This window comes from Canis lupus, chromosome 21, assembly GCF_003254725.2.
Source record: "Canis lupus dingo isolate Sandy chromosome 21, ASM325472v2, whole genome shotgun sequence".
Lineage (NCBI taxonomy): Eukaryota > Metazoa > Chordata > Mammalia > Carnivora > Canidae > Canis > Canis lupus.
In genome coordinates, this window is record NC_064263.1 from 5696694 (window position 1) to 5711921 (window position 15228).

Genomic DNA, 15228 nt, shown 5'->3' on the forward strand with positions numbered 1-15228 from the left:
TCAAATCAGATCTTCTTACTGTCTCCCTAGTTTTACCTTTTCCAGGATGTCATCTAGTTGGAATCATACAGTATGTAGCCTTTTCAGATTGTCTTCTTTCACTTAGCCATATACATTTAAGTTACTTCCATGTCTTTTTATGCCTTGATGGATCATTTCTTTTTGGCACTGAATAATATTCTGTTGTCTGGATGTACCACAGTTTACTTATTCATTCACCTATTGAAGGACATCTTGGTTGCTTCCAAGTTTGGCAGTTATAAATAAAGCTGTTATAAACCTGCAGGTGCAGGTTTTGTATGGATGTAAGTTTTCAACATCATTGGATAAATATCAAATAGTGCAATTGCTGGATTGTATGGTAAGGGTGTATTTGATTTTGTAAAAAACTTCCAAACTATCTTCCAAAGTGGCTGCACCATTTGCATGCCCACCAGCAATGTATGAGAGTTCTTCTTGCTCAACATCCTTGTATTTGGTGTTATCACTGTTCTGGTTTTTGGTCTTTCTAATAGGTATCTAATGGTGTTTCATTATTGCTTTAATTTCCATTTCCCTAGTGATGCATGATGTTGAGCATCTTTTCATATGCTTATTTACCTTCTGTCTATTTTCTTTGTTGGGGTGTCTTTTAAAGTCTTTGGCCCATTTTTAAAATTGAGTTGTTTGTTTCCTTATTGTTGAGTTTTAAGAGTGCTTTGTATATTTTGGATTACAGTCTTTTATCAGATGTATCTTTTGCATATATTTCCCCCTAATCTGTGGCTACTCTTTTCATTCTCTTGACATTGTCTTTTGCAGATCAGAAGTTTTTAATTTTAATAAAATACAACTTGTCAGTTATTTCATTTATGGCTGGTGCCTTTAGTATTGTATCTAAAGAGTCACCACACCCAGAGCCACCTAGATTTTCTCTTATGTTATCTTCTAGGAGTTTTATAGTTTGCATTTTTGTGTTTTTTAATTCATTTTAAGTTAATTTTTGTGAAGTGTGTAAAGTCTATGCCTCTCTCTCTCTCTCTCTACACACACACACACATACTTCCAACATGGTGTTGTATGACTTACTTGCATAAGTAAGTATAATATACTTGTATGTATATTTACTTCCAGTATGGCGTTGTAAAGAAATGGTGAAAGAATGTATCTGCATTGTACCTAATCTTTTTTTTTTAAGATTTTATTTACTCATTCATGATAGACAGAGAGAGGGGGCCGGGGGGCAGAGACACAGGCAGAGGGAGAAGCAGGCTCTATGCTGGGAACCCGGCGTGGGACTCAATCCTGGGACTCCAGGATCATGCCCTGGGCCAAAGGCAGGTGCTGAACCACTGAGCCACCCAGGGATCTTAGTGGGAAAGCCTTGAGTTATTTCTTCAAGTATTTCTCCTTTTCTGGAACCACAGTTATATGTATTGTACTGTGTGATTGCTTAAGTTCCCCAGCTTACTGAGGATTTGTTAATTTAGTTTATATTTCTCTCTGTGTTTCATGTAGTTTAGTTTTTATAGCTTTGTTATTAAGTTTACTATGCTTTTCTTCTTCAGTTTATAAACTGCTGTTAATACCATCATTCAGTGTGTATTTCATTTCACATATTGTATGCTTCATTTCTGGACATTTCATTTGCATTTGCTTAATATCTATTATTTCTTTATTCATTATGTTCATGTTTTCCTTTAAATCCTTGAGCTAATTTAAGATTTACAGTAGCTCTTTCCAAGAACTTCTTTAATAATTTGGTTAGATGCTTTACATAAACAAGTAATTAATTTTACTTAAATGGGAATTATTATTCCTATTATAATTAAGGAAACTAAAGATCAGAAAGGCAAATTAATGTATCCAAGGTCATGTAGCTAGTTAGAAAAGTAGAAATTAGAGCCCAGGATTATCCAATTTCCAAATCTGTCCTCATAATTACTATTCTATCCAGTATATGTGCTGTCGAAGCGAGCACTTACTATTCTATTCAATATTAACTTTCTGTTAATTGATTGTTTAAACTTGAACAAGTATGCTACTTCTGTGAACCTCAGTTTCCAGGTCTCTAGAATTAGAGATCATGACCTACTTCACAGCATTGTATATGAAAGGTCCCTTTCTTCTGAAGTTATTTTTGTTGCAGTTGAAAGAAGGAGTTTGAATTTTGTGTCAGAGCACAGCCCAACAGTAGCAGAACTAAATGTATGCATTTAGATAGGTGTGGGGTGGAGGAAGACACCTTACTGCAAGGCTTTTGTAAATCAGGAACATGAGTACACAGGGACATTCCTTGTAGGGTGTCTGGGTAGAAAATAAAAAGCATTAGTACCCACCCATCCAAAAATACATTTGATACTGCCTGGATATATCTGAGCAGCTATAGTTTTTTATTATTTTCCTAATATAAATTTACCAATTTGACCCGAGTATAGTGTGAAAAAAGACTGTTGCATATTGATCATTTTAACCTCTTCCAACATTCTAGATGGTGATAATGATCAAGATGGCATCTGCTGGAAGGAGTTTTTATTGTTTAAGATAAGGATTTCTTTCTAGATTTGTATCCCTTCACAGAACTTTCTCTATGGCTGGAGAGTTCAGTCTGTTTCCTCTGAGTGTCCAGGATACCTTAACGAGTTCCACAATAGATAGTTTCCTTTTTACTTTTATTTATGTTTTGCTCTTTGAACAAAATTATTAGTAAACAAAATTACTGTAGGCAGCAGTCTCGAAGAGTTTATTATTTGCTTAGTAACAACTCTATATAAGTATATTTGCTATGGATTCTATACAATGGACACAGAGTTACACAACATGAAATATCTGCCTCTAAGGAATTAATTGTTTTGTAGCAAAGACATAATATAAGTTAAAAATGATTTAGTAGTAGATATAAGCCACAGGGTGTGGGAAAAATCCAAAGTTGGGTATTCCTTACTCAATTGGTAAAGAGCTATCTAGATCGCATGGAGAGTGATGCTTGATGATTGAATAAATTTTGAAAGGTGAGTACAAGTTTATCAGAGCTGAAAGTATGACAGGGAAGGAGGTTTCCAGCAGAGGGAGGATAAGCATTTGTGAAGGCTTGGAAGTGTGGTGAATATAGTGTCTCTAGTATCTATAATTTGTTTTGACTGAGACTCAGGGGAGATAAGACAGAACAGGTAGGCAGGGTTCATACCACGAAGAGGTTATTATACCTCTTGGTCACAGGGGAGTCTAAATGGGAGAGCGTGGGTGAGGAAGTATTAATTCATATCCACACTGGAAAAACAACTCAAAGTACAAGGCTGGTTGCTGACAAATCAGTTACCTCAGATTTGTATCTGATCCCACATGGGGGTTGGGGGATGCAAAAATACCGATGACTGACTGGGCCTAAGCTCTCAGACAGTGAGGAAATCTGCTGAATGGAAGCCTTTGGAGTCTGACTATGGGATAAACAGCTTTGCTCAGAGATCTATCCTCTGGGTAAACAGTGGCCTGCTTCTGAGGGAAGATAGCCCAGCTGGAGGTGGATGATGTTGGTTTCCAAGGCAAAAATAACACTGCCTAGGTTTGTGCAGGCTCCTGGGTTCACAGGCAGACCACAAGAAGCTGACACATCCAAAGAGGCAAAAACATGGTGAAAAGAGCACTGCCAAAGGCTAAGGACATGTCTAAAACCAAGCAGTGTAGAAGGTGGAAAATCTCTTATCAATACCAACTTTAGAGCAGAGGTCCAGTACTTGATATTCTCTCTTCAGCTTGCTAACTCTACCTGTCAGGTACCAGACTTTGAGCTGAGTACTTTCCTTGCAGAAGAATAACAATAACTGACATATTTTGAGTGCTTCCTTTGTCCCTTATACTTATACTGTTCTAGATACAGTATATATCATTACTCATTTAATTCTACCACATGAGTGAGTTAAAAATATTATTTTCAAGTTACAGAAAAATTAACTGAGTCTCAGAAGTAAGGTTTATCTAATATCACACATGTAGGAACTAACTAGTGTATCTGGGATTTGTTTTTGTTTTTGTTTTTTTTTGTATCTGGGATTTGAACATTGGTTTTACTATTACTCTATGGGATAAGTATCATTATCCCTGATGTGTAGATAGAAAAACTGAGGCTCAGAATCATTAAGTGAATATTGTGGCTGGAATTGGCCTCAGTCTCTGACTCAAGTGCTGGTTGCCTTAGCTAGTACACTCCACATCTCCAACACTGGGAACATGTCTGGAGCTAGTTTCTGTCTCCATATGACTCTTTCTTGATCGGAGTTGAGTCTAGACCTGAACTGCTTTAGGGAGATCCAGACACATCCTCTGAGGAGATCATTAATGTGTCCCTCCAGAGAACAAAGGAGGCTAGCTGCGCAATCAGTGTTAGCCAAAGAATCAGCAACATCCACCAGACAGGAGGCCACCACCTCGGACCCTGCTACCCCATTCTTACAATCAGCCTCAAGCAGCAGAAGAGTTAGACCTTGGAAAAAGAAGGAGGAAAAAGTATTCAAGACACAGGCATGGGTTGCACTTTCCCTTACTGCCCAGGGAGTGAGAGTAGGAAAACTGTTATGGAAGAACAGTTCCCTTCCTCTCCAATCACTCAAGCATGTAGGAGATGTGGGGAAAAGATAGTGAGTAAATTAGTTTGAGTTGGGAATTTTAAACTGGGATATATAGACTTTTTGTTAAAAAACAAAAGGACAATCTTGGAACTGGAAAATTTTGGAATCTGCTTAAGGCATCATTAAGGGAGGGAAAGAGAGAAACCCAAGAGCTCAGACAGTGAGAGAAAGATATAAAACTGTTTTATGAGATGGTTCAATAGATAAGATATATCTGTCATCTACGAACTCAGATATTCCATCATGTCCTGACCTTCCCATCATCAGGTGCTCTCATTTTACCTCCTTTGTCCTTAGAAAAGTACTAATAATTCCAATCCCAGTGCCTGCTACCATAGCAGTGCCTTTTCAACTCATGGTTGACAGCTGAGTTACAATTTCTCTAGGATTCAAACTATGTTCCCTTCCTGAAACAGATATTGAAGCAATCCAAGGTTAAGATACAATGGTTATGCAAAGCTTAGAACAAGTTTCAGTAAAGCATCAATGGTATCTTGAATCAGGCTCTACACACCTCCAGTGGATGGATTCCATAACCTTGTCGAACTGGCTTCCTAAGACCTTTTTCATTCATCATGGGCAGTATAGAGACTATGAGCCCTGTGTCCATTAAGCAATTGGCAGAAACAGCCTGCATGTCCTTCTACAGAGAGACTGGATGTCCCAGAGATGGGAATCAGTATCTTATAGGTCTGGGAACAGAGGTGGGTAGCTGAGGTCTTGTGCCTCTTCCAGAAAGTCACAATCTTGGGTCAGCCTGTCTGAGATCTCTCTGCCTTGGTGGATAGAACAGAAACTATGGTGGATACTTGGGAAGATCTTGGGACTATAAAAAGGGAAGCAATTAGCTCCAAGCTTTTGGACTGAAGTATTTATTGAAAGTTTAATTCAAGTTTGATTCCCACCAGACCTCAGATGTCTCCCCTGATAAGAGAAAACTGAGCATCCCAAGTCAGGCCAATGCTCAGAGCCGTGTTGAGATCTCTAGAAGACCAAAGGAGACTGTGGGGGTGGCCAGGGCTTCCTCTACATTGCTTCCCATACCATGGGAATGGTTGCTCTTTATGGCCTAGAATTGAGCTATCATCTAAGAATGAGTACAAACTTCATATAATTATAGGAAATCATTATCTTAAAATATCCAAGATGGTCAGTTCATATATACATACATTCATTTGCTCAACAAATATTTATGCAATACTTCTGATATTCTAGGTACCTGAGCTTAAATTCCCAAGTTCTCAACATTTCCAGTCCCCTTGGGAACTAGCAAGAAGGAGATGTCTCAGAAAAACAAAAACCTTTACTCAAGCTGCAGAAAGGTGGGCGCAGGAAATTTGGCAAGCAAAGTCACAAACTTTAGGACAACCAAAGACTTCCTGGAGAAAAAAATGTGAAAAAAGATGTGACTTTCATTTTTTGTGTTCCTATTTTTCTGGGTACTCAGATCTCAGAAGCATGTCAAGTTTTGACATGGAGATAATTGCATGAAGCAGGTAGTATCATATACTCCTTTCACTACTTGGCTGGGAATTAGTACATCTGAATGGGGTTTTTCACATGTTTAGTGGGACTGAAATGTTGGGGAACCACAGACTATTTGCATTTTATAGCAATAGTAATTTTTATTATCTATCTGGATGAAGAATTTGATTTTTATGTTGTTTCGGAACAAGATAGAAGTGAAATTTTATAATTTACATACCTATTTTCATGTCTCCTGGATGATTCCAGTGCATTTCCAACATCTGAAATATTTTTTGGTCTGAAATGTGTTGGGGGTTTGGGAAAGAGGTTGGAATTAGAGAAGCAGTAATAGCTTTAAAGAAGAAATTGCTCCCCCTCATGCTCTCTCAGCCTATTCAGTGAAATGAATTGGACTGCATTTTGCTTTTAGCTCCACTCTTGTGTAGGTAAAGAAATTACTGCATGAGCTCACCCTTGGCCCCCAGCCCTGGGATATCATGCCAGTAAATCTATGATAGTAGAGTCAGCACACCAAATATCTTTATTTTTCTTCTAATCTCAAAATGAACTGGACTCAGAAAAATTTCTTTTTTCATATTATATCCTTTCCATATTTTTGTTCTTAACCTTTCAAGCTAGTGGACTTTCCCCTGAGGCATTTCTTTTGTCAGGTTGGGGAGGACAAGAAAGGGGAGGGAAAGGGGAAGAAGTAGAAGAAATTAAAATCTGCCCTAATGTCCTCGGATGGGACTTCCCACAGGGGTCAGAGGCAGGCAAGACCCATTGGACGATATTGTATGGGTATGTGTGATCTTTCCAAGCATTTTTTTTTTTTTTGGTATTATACCCATAAGAAAACACAGCAAATATTTGCTATGGCCTTGAGCAAAATACAAGCCAGAGCATTTTTAATGATGTTCCCTGTACTTCAGGACCTCTGCAGTATCTCTGGCCTGCTGTTTCACTTGCTGGAGTTGGCGGTTTGTCCTGCATAACAACCCTACAACCCTCACTCTTGTTCTCCCTCCAGCAAATGTGCCAGACAGCATGTTTGCTTTGCCCACGGCCTCCCCACAGGACAGCAGTTCTGGTCCTTTGCTCAATTCAAACAACTTAAATGAAACTCGAGCACTCAGCAGAGCCCCACGGAGCAGCACAAGAGCATTCTGGATGGAGTCCTAGCCTGGCCCCTCCCTCAGCTCCCCACGTTCACCCTTCCCCACAGGCAGCTGCAATGGAAATGCCCAATGGGAGCTATGAACTCTCCTTTATGCACAGTTCTGGCTTGGAGTCAAGTTGCTGACACCAGTGACACCTCTCCTGAGGGAAGCACTTGGAAGCAGTTGGCATTGGGCTGTTGGAAGAGATACCATTACATGTCCTTTAAAAAGTCAAGACAGTAAAAGATCATGTCTGATTGGGGAGGTGGGACCTGAAGGCATTTCAAGTGAAGGATGATTAAAATGCCTGCAGAAGATAAGGGAAGGAAAACTTAGGGATGGAGAGACTCAGATCAAGAGTAATGTTCCATGATACTCCGTGTGGCCAAGGCACCCCTCACGGGGACTCCTGCCAAAGCACTTGTCCTCAGGATCATAATCTACATCTAGACAGAAAGGTGAACAATTTAGCCTTACCAGTTCAACTTCATATGGCCTTACCCAGCCCAAGTATACCACTGAGAATGCCCTTAATGCTTGTTGACCTAAACTGAAATGTCAGCATGAGCAAAGCTCATCAGCGATGAGAGAGTAAGATGGGGGAGAGATGGGGATGAGACTGGAGGGGAAGTGGGTATGTTGTCTTCCTGCAGGTTCTGTAGCTGAACTCTTTGGGTAGTCAACAAAGACTTCTGAGAACCCATGCATAGGCTCTGCTTTAGGTGCAGGAGGTAAGATGGCAAATGTAACCCTACTAACTTCCTCCTCCTCTTCTCTGCACTTATTTCCTGAGCAAATGGAAGGTAGGAGACCTCTCCCAGTTACCCACCACCAAACTACCATGCTGCCTGCACTCGGACCCATATATTCTGCCCACTGTCCTGTTACCTGCAAAAACGATGTCTGCTGCTACAGGGCCAGGCCTTCCTTGGAGCATTGGTTCCTATCTTTTTTCATTTCCTTAAGAACTTTACTCCTACAGAGATCTTGAAATTACCCCCCCACCTTTCTTCCACATTGACAGTTTCTCCCTCTCTAAAAAATCATTCTCATCCACATAGAAATTGCCTTATTATCTCCCATCTTAGCTGTTGACCCATTTCTTTGTTTATAGCAAAGCTCTTCAAAAGAGATATGGTATGATATCTGTAGCTATATCCTACCTAACCTTCTATATTCTCTTTAACATTTGTTCTCCAAAATCTATTGAAAATGCTCTGGTTAAGGTCACCAATGATTTCCATCTTGCCAAAACCAATAATCTGATCATATCATACCTTGCCCAATTTTTTAACCACTCTGTTCATTTTTGCTGTTCTTCAAAACTCTTTCCCCCTGCCCACTTGCTACTTTTTTTTTCTCCTGAAACCTGCTTCCTTCAGACCCTCATCAAGCTCTCTCCCTTACTTCAATCGAATCTCTGCTCAGAGAAGCCACCTTGACAATCTAGCAGGAAATAATATCTATCACCATCCTCTGTGTCATTCTCCACTCCTTTATCTTGCTGTCTTACTACTTAGCACCTTCCCTGCTGAAATTATGCATTTATTTGCAAACTAGTTTATGTATGATTCCTAGTAGACTCTAAGAACTTAGGGACTTTGTCAGTCTTGTCCCTTCTATATCCCCAGCACCCAGAACACTGTCATCCTTTAATGAATAGTTGTTGAATGATGAATGAATAAAGGTACAACCCTGCTCTTAAGGAATTCATGGTCTAATTGGGGATAGTGATGATGATGATAATGGTACATACTACTCACTGCTATATATCTATATCTGTAGATAGATAGATAGATAGATAGATATAATCATTGATCTTCCCAATAACTATATGAAGTCCAGAAGTAGATGGTATCATGTCTACTTTATAGATAAGGAGACAGAGGAGGAAGTATTCCATAACCTACAGTCGATTATACAGCTGGTCAGCAGGAAGAACTGCAACTCAAGTACATGTCCTCTGAGTCCAGAGCCATACTCTTCAACCCTGAGCTCTTTGACCTTGCAGTCTGACAGCATGTGAAAAAGTCACTCCATCTGTTCAGGTTGCCTTAATGTGGATATGACAGTTCCGCCTATTTGTGAACAGTGAACACCCAATTATGCTTGCTTAGTTGAAAAGAGTGCTGACTTTACTCATTTTGCTATAAAAGCAGTCTCTGTGCCACAGGCCAAAATACACAGGGTTGGTAAATATTTTGTGCTTGGTTACAAGCAAGGACCAAATCCAATCAATGTTGGCTCAGTATGATATGGTTGTTCATTAGTTTTAGGAAATATGTAGGTAGGTTCAATTCTAATGTGAAGACATTCCTTGGTCATGTTTCAGCTGAGTGTTTGAGGAAATTAAAACCTTTGGATCCATTTGGGCTTGTTTCTGAGTTCAGCACAGTATGTTCCCTTTTGTGGTTTATAGTTAAGTTTGGTGCAAGGCCCTGGCGCTTGGGTTCCATGGTCTGGTTTCCTGTAGGCCTATAACCTGTCCTCATGAATGTGCAGAAGCCTCTGGAAAGCTCTGCCCAAGACTGTGTGGAAGTGATCTTAACCTGGGCCAAGCCAAGCCTTCTTCCTGACAGCCAAGTATGTAATTTTAACATTTCTATCAACCACATTTAAAATATCAAAAAAATCAAAAATCAAAAGAAACTAGTGACAATTTTAATAATAGATCTTATTTAATGCAGTATGCCCAAAATATTATTATTTCAACATGAAATCTATATAAAGCATTATTCAATCCGGTCTATATTTTATACTTATAGCACATCTCAAGTTAGACCAACTACATTTCAAGTAGCCACAAGTGACTCATGACTACAGTTTTGGACAATGTATCTCCAGAGAATAAGAATAGACTTTTATTTTTTGTTGTTGTTGATAAAGGTGATATGTTATTCATAACTCTGAATATGCCAGACACATGGCATCTTTGCTTGAGAAAGGAAGTTAAAATCTGCGTGGTTGTATTATCCATTTGATGCTTGAATCTTTTCTAAAGTACCTCCTATAAAAAGTCATTCAGTATCTGTTTATGCAATAGTAAGGAACTCATCCCCTCTGAAGTAACTTATCCCATCTCTAGCCATCTTTTATTATTGTAAAAATTATCCTTTTTATTGAGCTGGAAATTGTCCCATTAGTATTTATCTTGTGGTTCTACAGTTTTGAGCCAGAGAGAGTGAATCTTCTTGCATTCATGGGACTGTTTTTATATTTGAAGATGGCTGGCATGTCTTATTAAGTCAGTCTTCTCCAAATAAACTGCCTTATTGCTTTCATCATTACTCCTGATAGTTTCAAGTCCTCTCAACAGATCAATGTCTCTCTCAAAGTGTGATACCCAGAGTTGAACATAATATCCATGTGTGGGTCCACCCCAAATACAGTGAGACCCAGAACTCTTGGTCCTTCATATTATATTTCTACTGCATCATGATCACAACTCTCTGCTGACTATACTGATCACCTTGGCCACCAAACACGGAAATGTGGTTCTTGTGCACAACTTCCTTATGTTCTTATGTGTACCGTTATGCCAGGGGATATAGGGGATGCCATGGGCACAGCCTACATATCATCCAACTCTGGAGAGCTGGGGAGAATAAAAGTAAGGAAAGTGACCCAGGGGATGATGTGAGAAAAAATTCTTTCTTTATAATCTGAAATACCAAGATATTTTTGACTGCATTATCCAGTGTACTTAGTGGGCTTTTTCAACTAACTACTCATCATTAGTACTTGTAGGTGAGTAAGTGTTTATAACTTCTACAAGTCATCATTAAAAATATTGAGTATGTTATATACCAACACAAAGTCTTACAACATTAGGGCTTCACTAAGTGGTACCTTTTGGATACATGTGTTCAACCAATTTTAAACTACCTAATTTTCATTAAACTGGTCTATATTTCTCCATTGTCATTTCTAGGACTTTCAACATATTTTCTCGCTCTCCTGGGGCTATCTTTTCCCCAGCTTTGCCTGGAAAATTTCTGCTTATCCTTTGTGTTTTACTTTAATTGCCATCACTTGTTTCAGGTTAGGTACCATTCCTGTGGGCTCTTAGAGTGTTGTATACTGCCCTTCTCATAGCAATGACCACATTCTTTTGTGATTTTCTCTGTATCTGTCTGTATCTACACTGTAAACTGTGTTGGGAAAAGAATTGACACTGTTATATTCTAAGTGTCTAGCACAGCATAAAGTAGATGTTCAGTAAATACACTTTAAGTGAATAAATCCTCATGACCACATGTAGAAGTAATTATTATCATCCTCATTGTACAGATGAGGCCATTGAAACTCAGAGGACGTAGTAAGCTTATTAAGGCACAGAGTGGCTGGTGAAGCTGTGGTTCAAAGCCCGTGATTCTGATCTGGATCTAATACTCTCATTATAAAACTAACTATACATGCTTTTGACATACTCCTGGATGTCTGAGTTTCCTTAACAAATGATAGTGCCCTTGGTTTTCCTGGAGAGAAGACTTAAAGTGCAAATAACAGAAAGAATACATACTGGAGTGACCTCTGGTAACACTAAAGTATTAAATACTGATGCCAGATGATCTTCTAGCCATAAATTCTGACTTGAAAGGAGAGTGAACCTACTTTTCTTGTCATACAAGTTTACAAATCACTTTCTGTCAGTCTCTTAGTTTCCCGTAGTAAACACTTGCTGATTATTTTGCTCCCAAGTAGCTAGAGGCCCAAGGTGTTCATACTTTATTCTTTTTCCTGTGAGCCACCATATTCAAAAACTATTTAGTTTAAGTAGTATTAATAATTTTTTCTGCTTTTAAAAATTAGACATGTTTATTGAAAATTTTTGAAAAAAATCATTTTTAAATCATGCATAAAAATTTTATATCTAACAACTTATGCCTTTTTTCTTTTACAAATAATTATACATTTTCTCTAATTTAGGATCAGTCACTACATGTTCTTTTTTAACTTAATATATTGAGAATTTTCCTATGTCATTAAATATTCTCTACTATATAATGGCATAGATTTACTGTATGTATGTTCCATTAATATATCTAATCAATTTCTTACTGTGGATATTTAAGGTTATTTCCAGTTTTGGATTCTATAAATAATATGGCAGTACTTATCCTTGGACGTTAATCTTTGCACACATGACTGATTATGGAGAAAATTTTTCCCCCTTATCTAATTGGTCATATGCTGTGCCGGGCCTTATTAGGATAAGAAGTCCCCAGAACTGAGCCCTTACTTTAAAGATGCTTATAGGATTTTGACCCTTAGCAGTAATCAGATTGAAGCAAGGATTAGAATTCCTGACTCCTGAATATCTAGGTTAGATTTAGCTGCTTGGGGCTCCTTCATTGCTCTCCCTATTTTCCTGTGACATCCTGGGAGCTGAGCTCCAGGACGCTGCTAAGAGGCCTCCCTGTTTTCAAGCTAGACTCCTTATCTCTGCCAGAAGAACCACCCCTGTGCCACAATGCCAAACTAAGGAAGAAGAGTTAGTATTGAGAATGAGGAGCAGCATTGGTCACCTCTGCTGACCAAAAGGAGCAGTGAGAGAGACAGAGAGAAAGCCCAAGTATGCACATATACCCCCTTTTGAGTCTTTTTTTTCTTTTCTTTTCTTTCTTTTTTTTAACCCAAGGAAAGAAAGAAAAGCAATTGCCTAAATTAATACAGCCCTGAGGGCAGGCTGAATGAGCCAGTAGCTTGTCACTCTGCTGCCATTCTGACCCTTGTAGGCTCCAAGAAAATGCATGGATGAACTCACTGAGTTGAACAACATGCTCAGTGTCTTGAGAACAAACAGACTTTTCTTTGGTGTTAGTTACAAACATCTTTTCTTTCCACTTATTCATTTAAATTCTCTAAAAAGCAAGGGCTAATCTCCTATGAAAGTTCAGGGAAAAGGCATGACGCAGCTCCAAGCTGCCTTAGCCACATGCCTAGGGAAGGCAGCTAGTAGCCTTGGAGGGGCTCTGACTCTGTCCTGGCCTACCTTGCCCTGTGTCTGGGAGAACAGTTATTGGTCACAGCCGTAATTTTCTCATCTGCAGAATGGAAATAGGAGCACTTCATTCAATTTACTACACTAAATTTAGAGTTCTTTTATTTTGGGTGGATTAATTCATGTATATTAGCAGTGGTTTATGCCACGCACCAAGCTGGATACTGAGGACACCATAGCACATTTCTGCCTTTGAAGAACCTAAAGTTAGTGGGACTCCCAGACAATAAATGGGTCATTACAGTGTAATATTAAAAGGACTTTACAGGAGCAGAACAAGTGATGATAGCACTGAGAATGGCCAGTGATGTAGGCTTGGGTAAGAAACCATTCAGGAAAGGCATCCTGATGAAATTGGTATTGACACTGAATCCTCGTGAATGAATGAGTTAGCTAGTCAAGAGGTAGGGACAGAAGAGTTACAGAAGAATGTACAGTCTAGAGAGAGCCTGATTCCTTTGGAAAACAAGATAGGTGGGCATCTCTGAATGAAGCACAGTGGAAACCAGTAAAATAATGATCAAAAGGGCTGGAGCTAGAAGAAGCAGAGCTAACTGAACTGGGCTGACTTCAATTTCTGCATTATTTTTTTGGATAATTTTATTTACCAGGCAAATCTGTGTTATAACACATTATCAGAGATTACAATAAAGATATTAGGCCAAAATCCAGATGCTCAACTTTTCTTATGTATTTCCTTTCTTTGAGCCCCAATCTGTATTGTTTTATGATTCTTATCAGACATACCTTGCTTTTTTCTGTCCTTAACTGTATTCTGAACCTTTTCAAGATTATCTCTATACCCCAAAGATATTGAAAAAATGTTATAGAGTGGAATGTATTTTGTATGGCTCTATATGTAATCTCTACAATTTGGGGGCGATTCATAAATCATAGCATACCAAAGAGCAGCATGTTACAAGGAGGACATTCTAATGCAGAGATAAAGAGACTTGCCCAACCAAGGCCACAGGTTTCCCAAGCAAGGCTTGCTTTGGGCTTTTTCTCTAGCACTCACTCCACACCCAAGACCAGACACAGTACTTGACAATCATGGGCATGTAGTAATTATGTGTTAAACATGTACTGGTTTCTTAATTGAAGAATATGTTGGTATATTTCAGATAGGCTCACAATCCAGACATATCCATCCAGACACAATCTATTCAGAATGGGTCTGTTGAAAGGCAGAGAGAGAACACAGGACAGATGAAGGTATGTGATTATTAATGTTTTTAGTTTGATTGCTCAGAACCTTTAATATTGCCAAGAGATTATTAAAATTAAAGAATGACTTCATTTTAAAGAACCACACAATACTTTCTCTTGAACATTACATTCTAATCAAGTAATTTCTCTCCTTGAGGAAAGCGTTTGGGAACAGTGACTGCTACAGTAGATTTGGTCTCTGAGCTTCAGATTCTATGTCACCTATCAATTTGTGTGCTTTTTGCAGGCTAGGAAGGGTAAGAAATGACAGTTTTATTTAAAAAACCATTTCTCCTGGATAGATAGAGCTAACTCCACACATGTACCCACAGGCACATACTCAGCGACTGTTAAACAGCTTCAAAGCATTTGTGCACTTTCCTCCATCATTTAGTCCCTCTTTTTTGTATCTTCCTTCTCTCACTGTCATCTGACTATACAAAATTTACAAATATGCTCTAATATCACCATTCTGAGTGAGTGTTACCTTGAATCCTCTAGCTACTTTCTAATTGTTACTCTGCTTTCTTACCCAGAGTTCCAGAATGGAGCCACTTCTCAGCTCACTGTAATTCACCTTGTACATCCGGAGTAAAACTTGACAACTACTCCATTTCCTTGCCTACTATATTCAGTAAAACTTCTATCCAGCCCATTTTACTCCTAATGCTTTCTTGAATTCATCACTCTTTCTTGCCTTCCCCTCTGTTGCTGTCTTAATTCAGGTTCTTATCATCCCTTGCCCGGACAATTATGAGTTTCTAGTTAACTCCCCATAATGCTA

At 38.8% G+C, this 15228-nt stretch overlaps 1 long non-coding RNA gene across 2 annotated transcripts in view; it reads left to right on the forward strand.

Moving 5' to 3' along the window:
- Nucleotides 1-6131, forward strand: part of LOC125753235 (uncharacterized) — a 45868-nt gene extending 39737 nt beyond the window's left edge. Inside the window, exon 4 of one of the 2 annotated variants that reach the window (XR_007404531.1) lies at nucleotides 5820-6130. This is a non-coding gene — a long non-coding RNA (uncharacterized LOC125753235). Of the gene's footprint in view, nucleotides 1-5819 lie in introns of both variants that reach the window. The other variant, XR_007404532.1, reaches the window with a different exon arrangement.
- The last annotated feature ends 9097 nt before the right edge of the window (nucleotides 6132-15228 follow it).